Consider the following 12527-nt stretch of genomic DNA (forward strand, 5'->3'; position numbering starts at 1 on the left):
TTTGTGTCCTGGCACACGTGGTCTGTTTTTTTGCAGAATGCAGTGACAGCAGGCACGTGGATGTGCGCTGCTCACACTGCTCACTTCTCACTAGTGGAGAGCTTACAGCATGATGTCATGCCAGGTGAGCGTCCGAGGGGAAGGGAAATCCTTTAAAGAGAGTCATTTTCTCTCTGGATTTCCCTTCTCTTTTTGAAACTCAGGAGCAGCAACATTGTTGTGGTGTCACCAAGGCTTTCAGTGGAAGCTTGTTCAATATTATATACAACAAGCCACAGTTGCTGCTTATTTATCTAATACAACTAACAACCATTGACAAAGCCAATAGTTGTGACTTGTAGGTCTGATGTTACTTGTATCATATATCTGGATGCAATGACAGAAACAGCAAAATACAAGTCAGGCGGCACATTATGCTAAGCACAGATTTTTAGCAAGTGTTTTAAAGCCACGCCCTTAATTACATTGCCCCGCCCCTTTGAGAGACCCCCAAGTTTTTTCATCCCACTTAAAGCAGTGATGAACCCTAATATTTCCAATGCAAAGAGAGCTCTGACGTCCATGGCAGAGGTCTGATGCCTCCTCGTCACCCACACTGGGTCTCTGTGGACCTAGTTAGCGCTGGTAGGGTTGGGCCCACCAGACTCTTCTCCGCCGAGGGCCTCTCCATGCTCACGTGACGTCCCCCGTGCATGAGGTTAAGCATCAGGCGGTGAACCCTTGCGAGGCAGCGCCCCTCCCCCCCCCCTCCTTCCTTAAAGACGTCTCATGTGAGGGCTCAGCGGACACAGATCCGATCAGAAATGGGATTAGGGAACCGAGGGTGGAAGCTTATCGGGTCACCTGACGCCGAACCCCCCCACCCGCGGACTGCTAATACTCGACCCTTGTTCCTGCGCCTCTGTAGTTTGACGCCCCACCCCCCTCCATGACCAGCACTGTGGGGCACTCGCGAGTAAACAAGCCCTGGAAGGGCCCTGGGGGGTCTGGGGCAGGTTCAAAGGCTTCTGTGGGGCAGGTGGCTGCACCTCACGCAGGGAGGCCAGAAGTGTGGAAAGTTCTAGAGACACCTGTGGAGAAGGGGGCGTGGCCAGACATGGAGAAGGTCTGAAGTATGTGGAGCCTGGGGTGTCCGTCGGTGCAGGGGAGACGTCGGTGCCGTCATGCAGACAGCATTTCAAATATACACAGGGATGAGGCCCAGACGGCTGGTGACATTTGAAAGTGGTGGGGCGTAAACTAATTTGCATATTGCACCGCAGCGATCGAGCGCAGCGAGCGAGCCCGAACCACCTTGCATCCATCCATACATCATTCATGCATCCACCCATCTATCCACCCACCCACCCTGCATCCATACATCATTCATTCATGCATCCACCCATCCATCCATCATGCATCCACCCACCATGCATGCATGCATCCATACATCATTCATACATCCACCCATACATCCACCCACCCATCCTGCATCCATGCATCATTCATTAATGCACCCACCCATCCATCCATCATGCATCCACCCATCATGCATGCATCCATGCATCCACCCATCCATCCACCCACCCACCCTGCATACATCATTCATTCATGCATGCATCCACCCATCCATCCATCATGCATCCGCCCATCATGCATGCATCCATACATCATTCATCATCCGCCCATCCATCCACCCACCCATCCTGCATCCATACATCATTCATTCATGCATCCACCCATCCATCCACCCATCCATCCATCCATCCATCCATCATGCATCCACCCATCATGCATGCATCCATCCACCCATCATGCATGCATCCATGAATCCATCCATACATCATTCATGCATGCATCCACCCATCCTGCATCCATACATCATTCATGCATCCACCCATCCACCCACCCATCCATCCTGCATCCATCATTCATGCATCCATCCACCCATCATGCATGCATCCATCCATGCACCCATCCACCCACACATCCACTGAACAATCATTAATGCACCCACCCTGCATCCATCCATCATTCATGTATTTTTATGACCATATAAAAATAAATTATGGACTCTAACAAGCCTTTAGGATCGATGTTGAAGGATGTGCCAGTTTACATATTACATCACCCCTACCTTTTTATGCTGGAAACCTTCCACCGCCCATGTATTTGCCATCCTGTAAGCCCTAGGTATGTACTATACAAATTCACATACAAACATACACCAACATGCATGCAATAATAAATGCATATATCATGCTATTCCGCCTCTACCGTTTGTTAACATTTTGAAATTTTATAACCTTAGTTCAAAGAGTACATTATATTTGTGGTGACAGTTGTGAACTCATTTTCTGGAAAATGTTTATAAAATGAAATCTGTTGAAGGCTGTTGTTGCAACTATCAAAAAAGAAATTCTGAGAATTTTTACATTTCCAAAACCCCATGCTGTGAAATAAATTGGTGACCTGGAATAGACACACACATTTCTGCAGCAGATGCTTTAACACACTGAACTATCTCAAGTCATTTGTGCAAGCTAGTTTACTGGAACACCGAAAAACACACTCTTACTTATTTATTTATTTAGAAGTTTTCTATAGCGCTAACAAGACCCGAAGGTATCAGAGCGCTTCACAGTAGTGGGCATGAAAAAGAGAACAACATGAAACAAACCCAATAAAAGCAATCGGCGACAGACAATTTGGAAAGAAGAAAAGTTCGGACAGCAGGGCTTCTCAGTACTGGATTCAACAATACCGCATGGATTCTGAGACGTTTGCAGCTCCAGGTTATCCATAACCAAGGGAGCGGATCAGGCACAAGGATTTAAGTTGGCTCTTGAATTCTGCATAGGACGGTAGAGTTCTGATGTGCGGGGGGATGGCGTTCCATATTTTGGGGGCATTTCCTGAGAAAGAGCAGTCCGCAGTTCTCTTCCTTCTGGTTTTTGGTAGGATGAGCAGTAGGGAATTAGAGCTTCTCAAATTTCTGGCTTGGCCTGCTTTTTTGAGCTTGTTAGCCAGGTATTCCGGTTTGCCGGTGTGGAGGGCCTTGTGGGTTAGGCAGGCCGTTCTGAAGGTACTTCGCATTTCCACAGGGAGCCATTCGAGTTCTTTAAGAGCCGGGGAGATGCGATCATATTTTTTGCAGCCTGTGATCATTCTTGCTGCCGCGTGAAGTGTTGTTTTTAGTGGAGCCAGGTGGGATTTGGGGATGCCTGTTAGGATTGAGTTCCCATAGTCCAGTCTTGATAGAACTAGAGATTGCGTGGCTAGTTTGAGGTCCTTGTTGGGAATGTAAGGTTTAATTTTGTTCAAAAGTCTGAGGTTGAAGAATGCGCTTTTCGCCGAGTTCTTAATGTGATTTGTCAGGGTTAGTTTAGGGTCTAAGGTGAAGCCCAGGGATTTAACGGAGTCGGCTAGCGTGAGGTTACCCTTGAGAGCATCGATCGATTTTAGCCACTCGGTGATTTGAGGGTTATCTTCTTTGTTTGAGATGAGGAGTGTTTCTGTCTTATCGGGGTTGAGTTTCAGGTGATTCTTTGTCAGCCAGTCTTGAACTTCGTTTAGGATATCGTTGAGTCTCTGGATGTCTTTAAGAGAGGAGATTTCCAGGTAAATCTGCGTGTCGTCCGCGTAGAGGTGGAAGTTGATGTTGGCGTTCCTGAGTAACTTAGCGAGTGGCTCCATGTAGATGTTAAAGAGCTGGGGGGAGAGCACCGATCCTTGAGGGACACCCTTGTTGACTTGCTGGGTATCGGAGGTGAAGTTCTTGATTTTTATTAGTTGCGAACGGTTGTGTAAAAAGGAGGAAAACCACTTGAGAACTACCTCGCCAAGGCCGGCTCTTTCTTGGAGAGTCGTGATGAGGAGCTTGTGGTCCACCGTGTCGAACGCTGCTGAGAGATCAAGGAGTATGAGGAGGCAGCACTTGTCAGCGTCAAGAGATCCATGGATGTCATCTATGATGTTCAACATCGCGGTTTCGGTGCTGCGGCCTTGTCTGAAGCCAGATTGGAGGGGGTCCAGGAGATTGATGTTGTCCAGGTGTTGCGTCAGTTGCAGGAGTACACAGCGTTCAAGTGTTTTCGAGAGTAAAGGGAGGTTAGATATTGGTCTGAAATTGTTCAGGTCAGTTGAGTCGAGACCGGGTTTTTTCAGGAGGGGAGTGACGTGTCCCATTTTTAGACAATCGGGGACCACACCGCTTTGTAGGGAGCTGTTTATGATTCTTCCCCAGATAGGCGCTAAGGTAAGCTTCATTTGTTTGATTAAAGATGGGGGGATGGGGTCTGAGATGTGTGCTGAAGGTTTGGAGGTCGAGATCAGCGCGATTATCTCAGTTTCCTGGACGGGGCGAAAGCTTAGCCAGGGGGAGGGAAAGGACCTTACCTTGCTGCCGGTCCCGCACACGTCACAGGCTCACAGCGCCCCTGGCCAATCCTGGCGCCAGGGGCGCAGGTACCCTCTCGCCCGCAGCACGCCCATTAGGGCTCCTGATGGGCATGCGCAACGCCGCCAAAACACAAGTGCGCATGCGTGGGCACGGGTAAAAATTCACCCTCCGTCCCCACGCATGCGTACTTGTGTTGCCGTCTGTACAATCATGTCAATGAATCAACATGACGCCCGCCCGGCGGTCTGACGTCATGTTGATTCATTGACATGATTGTCATGAGGGAGCTGCGGGCGGCGTGGGGCAGGGGGGGCTACGCCCCAATGGACGAACCGCACCTGGTGGTATGCTGCCCTGCACAGTCAAAGCGACCCCCCCCCCCCGAGTTTCCCTGGGGGAGGCTGTACTCCCTTGTGTTGCCCGCTCGGTTCCCAAGATGTAGGGTGACCAGACCTCCCGGATTTGCCGGGACGGTCCCAGATTTCAGGAATTTTCGCTCGCGCCCCGGTTTTTAGAGAGGGTCGACTGAAAACGAAGGGAGGTGTTTTTTATGTTTTACAAAGCAGGGGTAGTTAGCAGTTGTTTCAAGAAAGCAATGTAATTAACAGGCATACTACTGGGCTTAAAAAATTGAATTTTGTGAATGTTTTTAATGCCTCTTGCAATTCTCTGCTAAGGATGCGCTGTCATTCTGGTGCGCTGGCTTGAAGTACAATGGTAGTCCTTCTTCTATTTTGAGCTTTAAACTTCTGATCACCCTACAAAGATGACCCCTTGGACACGGGTGGACAGACAGGTGTCGACGTCACAAGGGGGGCTTCGAGGCAGGCCCGCATCTTTAGCCGCAACCCTTAGCGCCCGTGGACTTGCAGGCTCAGACTTGGAGTGAAAAGGGTGAAACTACAAGTCTGTTGCCTGACTAGGGACTGGCTGGAGGCCGCCATGGATGGGGGGGGGGGGGGGAGGGGGCAGCGGGCAGCGGGCAGCTGTGAGCGTGGCAGTAGTTCAGACCTGTGTCTTTGACGCTCAGCTGGGTTTGGTGAGGGAGGCCTTGATCAAGTGAGTCCAGTTCTAGGGGACAGTCCTGGTGTGTTGGTCACTTCCACTCCCTCTGTGGGGGCCACAGGTGTTGGCAGCAGTGCCGCGGGGCCGCTTGGGGAACAGAGGAGTGAGAAGAGTCATTCTCACCATGTGAGGAGAAGACAGCGCGGGGAGGGGCAGTAGTGGCCGAACTACCCCCTCGCCCCCCTCTCCTCAAACCCTGCTTCCCTCCTCCAGGCGCAGGGGGCCCCTGTCTGTGCACTGACCGGTGGGGAGGGCAGCGGCGTGAAACAACCCAGGTGATCCCAGCCGGAGGAGACAGGGTGGGCGAGGGATGCGCATGGAATACGTGGTCCTGGGGGGACCCTTAAGGTGGTGTTTGAGGGGCCCTGACAGACGGGAGGGGTGGGAGCAGGGTGGCATAGGAGAGAGGCCAGGAGAAGGGGCGCAGAAGCCGGTGGGGCCTAACCGCATATGCAGCGCGTCGCCTGGCGCAATGAAGGACACACATTCACTTGCTGCTCTGGTGTGGACCGGAAGTGCCGAGCCACTTCGGTCCCTTTATTTAAAGCCTTCTGGCCACGCCTGGCCAGAAAGTGATACATGGTGCGGAGTGCTTCCGGGGCTCAACCTGAGACCCTCGGAGCACTAGAGCGCTACATCCCTTCCCAACTTGGATTTTCAACAAAGTCATAAAACAGTTCAACATGCAAAATCAGCCAGTCTATGGTTAGGCTGTGGATTGGATCTTAAATTGTATCGCCACTTGCCTCTCGGAGGAATCGGTTCTTGAGGAGGTCCTGGCGAGGGTGGATGTGGTTGGTCTGCAGCGTCCGGGGACATGTCCGGATTCTCTCTCACGGCCGCAGGTTCTCTCTCCTCTCTCGTCACGGGCCTGTCATCATTTGGGTTCGATCTTCTCTGAGCGGGTATCGGCTTGAACCACGATATGTTGCGCGTGACTTCTTCTCCGTCTCTGCTGACGGTGATTGCTGTTCCGTGGGTTTCCTTTATGGTCCAGGGCTCAGGTTCAAATGGGGTACTGAACTTTCCTCCGGGCCTCCTTGTTCGGATTAGCACTGTCTCTCCTGGATTCAGGGTCTTTGTCTGGGCTCTTCTCTTGCAGCTCGCCTTTTCGTTCGTCCTTCTTCTCCTTTCTTGGGAGCTTGCTGGGGAGTATGGTTCGGGAGCCCAACCATCAGCCATTGGTAGTAGGTCTCTCCGAGGGCCTGCAAACATCAGTGCCCACGGTGATTGCATGGTGGTGCTGTGCGGCGTGCTGCGGTATTCCCTTAGGAATGCCTGTAGTGTTTCTTCCGGGTTACTCCCTTCCGCTGACGAGATCCTCAGTATTTTGTTTATTGTTCTCATGAAGCGTTCTACCTCACCGTTGGCTTGTGGCCATTGTGGGGTGATTCGATGGTGCTTGATGCCAAGGTTGCTCAGGAACTCCTTGAACTCATGACCTTGGAATGGGGGCCCGTTATCTGTCTTGATGACCATTGGGATGCCGAACAAAGCAAAAGTTTTGGTGAGGATGGGGCGAATGTTTGCGAAGCTGGTGGATGTAGCTGTTTCCACCACGGGGTATTTAGTGTAGTTGTCCATTAACACTACGGTGACTCTCCCGTCTGGGAAACTGCCGAAGTCCAGGCTTAGCCATGCCCATGGTGATGGGGCGTGTTCCTCCGTTATTATCGGCGCTGGTGCCTCGGGGCTGCTTGTGATCTGGCACGCTCGACATTCTCGTACACAGGCTTCGATGTTCTCCTCCATGTTGGGGAACCAGACTTTCTCTCGCATCCTCGCTTTCATTCGGCGGGTGCCTTGATGCCCTTCGTGTGCCAGGGTGGTTGCTCGCTCCTGCAGCGCTTTGGGAATGACCACGCGGGTCCCTCTTAGCAAGAGGCCGTTGTCCGCGCAGCTGAGGTCGTCGTGGACCTTCCAGTATTGCTGTAGACGTGTTCTGTCTGCTTCGTCCCATCCATTGGTACCTTTTAGGAAGTTTGCCCACGTTCCGGACTGTATGGCTTCTTTCGCTCTTCTGGCGACTGCGTCGCCGTCATAGTGGGGGATGATGGTGTCAGCGGTCAGCGCGCAGGGGCACGCACCTGTTGCTAGCATGTTGATGAACTCTTCGGTCTGACCTTCTGGGTCTGTATCGTTGGGTTTCTCCGCGGGGGGGTGGCGTGACAGGAAGTCCGCTGGATTCTTTGCCCCCGGTCGGTATACCAGGTCCATTTGGTATTGTTGAACCTGGATTGCCCAGCGTTCGATCCTTGGCGGTGGATGTGGAGCGGTCCCACGGAATAGTGGTATCAGCGGCTGGTGGTCTGTCACCATTCTGAAGGGGTGGCCAGAGATGTAGAGATGGAAATGGGCGCACGCCCACTTGACGGCTAGGGCCTCCCTCTCAATTTGCGAGTACCGTGATTCCGTTGCTGTCAGAGCTTTGCTTGCGAACGCCAACGGGGCCCAAACTCCTGGCTCAGATTCTTGCGACAGGAGAGCGCCCAGGCCTACTGGGCTGGCATCCACTAGTACCTCGGTGGGTCTTGCTGTGTTGAAATAGGCCATTGTGGTGCTGTCTAGGAGGGCCTCTTTGATTCGGTGGAATGCCTTATCTTCCGTTTCAGTCCATTTCCACGAGCTGTCTTTCTTCGTCAGGTTTCTTAGAGGCTCCGCAAGTGTGGCCAGATTGGGTATGAACCTGGCACAGTACTGCGCCATCCCTAAGAAACTCCTTACTTCGGAGGCGGTTGACGGTGCTGGAGCGTTCTTGATGGCGTGTGACTTGCGGGGGTCTACTTTTACTCCGTCTGAGTCGAACACATATCCGAAGAACTCAATTGATTTTCTGAAGAACTGACATTTGTCTTTGTGTAGGGTGACTCCATATTGTGTGAGTCTGTGTAGGGTGGCTCTCAGCCTACGGTGGTGTTCTTCGCTGGTTTTCGCATGAATCAGGATATCGTCGCTGACATTCAGCACTCCTTCAAGCCCTGTTAGGATCTCTTTTATTGTATTTTGGAAAATTTCGGCTGCGGATGAGATACCGAAGTTTAGTCGCTTATACCGTCTCAGCCCCAGGTGTGTCGAGAATGTCGTAATGTAGCGGCTTTCCTCCGCGAGCCTGAGCTGGTGATATCCTGCGTTTAGGTCCAACTTGGAAAACCATTGGGCCCCATTCAGATCGGTTAGGATGTCATCTACTGTTGGGGTGAGGTGCCGCTCCCGTCGGATGGCCTTGTTGGGGACTCTCATGTCTATGCAGATGCGGATTTTTCCTGGCTGGCGTGGTTTCTCGGCTATCACCATCGGGGACACCCACGGCGTTGGCCCTGAGACTTTCTCAATTACCCCTTGTTCTTCGAGTTGGATGAGTTCCTTTTCCACAGCGGAGCGCAAGTGGAACGGTATTCGCCGGTGTCTTAGAGCAATAGGTTGGATGGCGGGGTCGATGTGTAACTTGATTGGTGGCCGCTTGATCGTGCCAAGACCTTTGAAGAGAGAGGGGAACATTTCCAGGATGTCCTCGGTTTGTAGTGCTTTGACGGCGTTTGCAAATGCAATAAGGCGGAGGTCTTCTGCTGTGTTGCTGCTTACCAGCAGGTCTGCTTCTTTGTCTATTACGTGGAATGTTGTCGTCACCTCGTTGTCTTCAGCCTTTACTTGGACCGTCATTTTTCCTCGTAGTGGGAGAGGTTCCTGGCTGCCATATGTTAGTATGCGCGCTTTCGACGGGACTAGCTTGGGTCTTGGTTTCAGCGCTTTGTAGTGCTGGATTCCCATGACGTTTATGGTGGCCCCCGTGTCAATGACGCCACACGCTGGGGACCCGTCGATGTGTATCTGGCACTTGGGTTGTGGTCTCCTTCGTTTCTTTAGTTCACTTACGAATGACACGTAGTAGCATTCATCCTCATCCTCCGAGGGGGAGTCGTCGAACTGGGGTCGCTTTGGCGACCTGTGTGATCGTGACGATGTTGCGTCGTCTAACGATAGTTGTTTCACTGCTCCAGTTATTGGTTTTCTTCCGGATGCTCCTCTTCCTCTGGAGCCACCTCTGCACACGCTTGCGAAGTGATTTGGTATTCCGCATTTCGAGCATGTCTTGCCACGTGCTGGGCAGCCATCTTGGCTGTGTTCGTCTCGGCCACAGTATCCACATGACGCTCTTCGTGGCGTCCTGGTTGGCCACCTTCCTCTGCTTCCTCGACTGGTGTTGCGGACTGCATCCACCCTTTCTGTCTTCACTATGGGTCCTGTTTCTGCCCGCGGGTTCAGGGCTGCTTCCATTGCTGTGGCACGTGCATCCGACAATTCATGGGATCTGGCTAGGATCAATATTTCTTCTAGGGTGATTCGCGGTTGTCTCAGGATGAGTGTTCTTAGGTGTTTGTTGCGGCACCCTTGAATGAGCTGTGCCGTCACCTCCTTCTTTTCATCCTCGTCCGTACACGTGCTTATGAGATCTCTCAGTCGCGCGTGGAACGCATCCATGGTTTCCCCTTCCCTCTGTCTGGATTGGCGGAATTTGAACCGCTCGTAGTGCGGGTTCAGCTGGGGGTCGAAATGTGCGTTCAGCGCGGTGACTGCTGCGTCGTAGTCATCGTCATCTCCTGTGTCCGGGAGGTGTTTGAATAACTTGTACAGCTCGGTGCCTCCAAAGTGCAATAGCAGGGACCTCTTTACTGCGTTGTCTCTCTCTCTGGTGGCAGTGAAGTAGTTATTGAGTTGGCCGAGCCACACGGCCCATCTGGGGGCGGCCGTCCCGGGGTCTATCAACTCGCTGAAGGGTGGCAGTGCTTGGATTTGTGAGTGTTGTGATGGCGCAGGTGGCTGTGCGCCGAGGTTTATTGCCGGTGCTGCTTGTTGACCTGGGGCGGCTTGTTGCGCTGGGGCGGCTCCTCCGGCGGCTCCTCCCGGGTTCGTGGTCATTATGAGGTTGGGTGGTGGCTCTCTATGGTGTCCTGTGTTGCTTTTGCTCGTGCTTGTTGGCTCTCGTGAGAGGCAATGTTTGTGGCTTTGTGCGTTGCCTTTGCTTGTGCTACCGTGTTTTTCCTTTCTTCCCGGTTTGGTCCGGCGTGCACCGGATGGTTAGTTGTCTCTGCCTGTGTTTATTGTGGTGGTTGTCTTGGCCAATGCTTGATGGTGGCGCTGTTCGCGCGTGGCTGGCCTTGGTGGTGGTGCCTCATGGTGCCGTGGCTCTGGGCCTCGTGCTCGATTTTCTTAGCAGCCCTTTCCTCGGCTTTCCTTTCCGGTGGTGACGTCGGTCCTTTTGCGCACGCGCGCACTGCTGGGCCTGCCGTCGACTCGTTTCTCGCGGTGCGCGTCTCTTGCCCTGGGTCTTCCTGCCGTCGCTGCTGCCGGTGCCACACGCAGCTTTTGCTCTCGCTGCTTACCGGCGTGCGCGGCTCTTGCTCTCGGCGTCGGCCTCCGTCATGGACGTTCTTCTTCAGCGCTTGGCTGTGGAGGTCGAGCCCGCTGGCATCCAGGTAGGTGGATGTAGCGCTGGGGTCCTGCTGGTGGGCTTATGATGATCCCACCCTCGTCGCCAGTGTGAAGCCGGTGGGGCCTAACCGCATATGCAGCGCGTTGCCTGGCGCAATGAAGGACACACACGCACTTGCTGCTCTGGTGTGGACCGGAAGTGCCGAGCCACTTCGGTCCCTTTATTTAAAGCCTTCTGGCCACGCCTGGCCAGAAAGTGATACATGGTGCGGAGTGCTTCCGGGGCTCAACCTGAGACCCTCGGAGCACTAGAGCGCTACAGCTGGCACGAGCAGGGGTGCGTGGGGTGGGCCGACTGATCATTCTGAGGAGTTGATGGGGGAGGGCTTTATGTGCAGGGAGGAGGCTGGGGCCTGGGGGCGCCTCAGAGCACAGAGATAAGGTGAATAGATCTGAACACGTGGGAGGTGGAGAGACTGCGGAGAAAGAGCCGCGGGTCTGCAGAGCTGGGGCCAGACCCCGATGACTTCAACTGATGCGAGAACAGAGGTGAACAAACCCTTCTGAAACATGCTCGCTGGGTGTGCAATACGGAATGGAGTAAAACAAGGGGCTCGCTCGTTTCCACTGCTTTTGCGGTTCACATCAATAAAAGTGGATGACGTAAAGTTCACCCACGTTTCAAATAGAAATGCAGCTAAAGCAACCTGTTCCCTCCTTAGGTCTCGTCTGCGCTTGCTCGGTGCTTTGGAAATCTTTTGTGATGAAAAAAAAAAAACTTTAAAGGGTCTTAGAGCCCGCCCCATTACTTACCATTAGTTACCATCGGTTGGCTCCTTGGCTTTAAGTGGGCCGGGTCCCAAGGCGCCTGAGAAGTGAGAACTGGTAGTTTTTTAAAGGGGGCCTCGAAACGGGTCTCTATCGGGCTCTGTTTTGTGCCCTGACACAGGCGGTCCGTTTTTTCCCCAGACTGCAGAGACAGCAGTTTGCTGTCACTGCAGTCGGTAAAAAAGTGCCAGGACGCACAGAGACCAGTGTTGCCAGATTTTTAGACCCGTCCCCAGCCCAAAGCCGCTGAAATATAAGCCCAAAATAAGCCCAATCAGACCAGTTTCAGCCCAAAAACCAGCCCAAATAAGCAAGTCTCAAATTATGCATAAATTGTCATCAGAAACAATTTTAAGGACAAATATACATTCTATATCACCAACAGGTTTATCTTGGCAATCACTGCTGGGACTAATCAGTATGTGAGAAGGAAATAAGCGAGTAAAACGTGCACAATTAGCATTCTCACAAACTATTCCCCATTAATCACGCCACTGCAATTATGCACTATTCACAACATAGTTATATGTATGTTATTATTAGATAAATGTAAATAACCATTAGGGACTTATTTCAAGTTGTCTAGTAATTACAGAAGCAAAAACATTACAGAATAAGTACCATTCACACAAGATACTTGGGCATTTTTTAAACTAGACAAAAAGTCTGCTGTATATATCGGGGAATAACATGTGAACAAATTAGTAAGAAAAGGCCCCAAACGTTTAACAACTTAAACCTACATACAATCACTATTAGGTTTTACATTATCACTAAATACAATTGCATCAATTCTTGTGTACCATTTTCCAGGGACGGGCCG

The 12527-nt window shown here is 52.1% G+C and overlaps 1 protein-coding gene across 1 annotated transcript in view; it reads left to right on the top strand.

Annotated features, from left to right (window-relative positions):
- The window catches only part of DCHS1 (dachsous cadherin-related 1), a 352029-nt gene that overhangs the window by 182162 nt on the left and 157340 nt on the right, over positions 1-12527 (top strand). The window lies entirely within an intron of this gene.

Source organism: Lissotriton vulgaris, unplaced genomic scaffold (genome assembly GCF_964263255.1).
Source record: "Lissotriton vulgaris unplaced genomic scaffold, aLisVul1.2 SCAFFOLD_1025, whole genome shotgun sequence".
Taxonomy (NCBI): Eukaryota; Metazoa; Chordata; class Amphibia; order Caudata; family Salamandridae; genus Lissotriton; species Lissotriton vulgaris.